Below are 554 nucleotides of genomic sequence, written 5' to 3' on the forward strand. Positions count from 1 at the left end.
TCCTCATCAAACTAGGAAGCAAACAGAGAAAACTTTTTTAAAAAATTTTATAAAATATATATAAAACCAAAAATAGAATATGAATAACAATCTATGGAGCAGGAAAAGAAACAAAATTAAGAAAACTAGAAATTTTACAAAATCAAGCACTAAGACTAGCAACTGGAGGTCTTAGATCAATTCCAATCATAGTTCTCCAAGCATTAACGTTCCACCTTTAAAAAATAGAATAAAAGAATTTATAGGTATACAATTAAACAAAATTCCTAAATAAACCAAAATACAACACCAGTAAAGCAACAAACAATAAAATGTATAAAAGAATATAACCCACAAAAAGACAAAAAGATCACTAGTACACAGAGCTACAAAAAAAAGAACAAATCTAAATCTAGACGTACTCCAAAAGTGATAACAAATATTCTCCAATACCCCCATGGCATGATAACTCCAGTATACAAACAACCTTTATGGACAACATAACAAAAATATCCCCAAATTATTTTTCAAAAAACAATATCAACACTGTCATAGTTGTCCAGAAAAAAAATATA

Source organism: Penaeus monodon, chromosome 15, assembly GCF_015228065.2.
Source record: "Penaeus monodon isolate SGIC_2016 chromosome 15, NSTDA_Pmon_1, whole genome shotgun sequence".
NCBI classification, from domain to species: Eukaryota; Metazoa; Arthropoda; class Malacostraca; order Decapoda; family Penaeidae; genus Penaeus; species Penaeus monodon.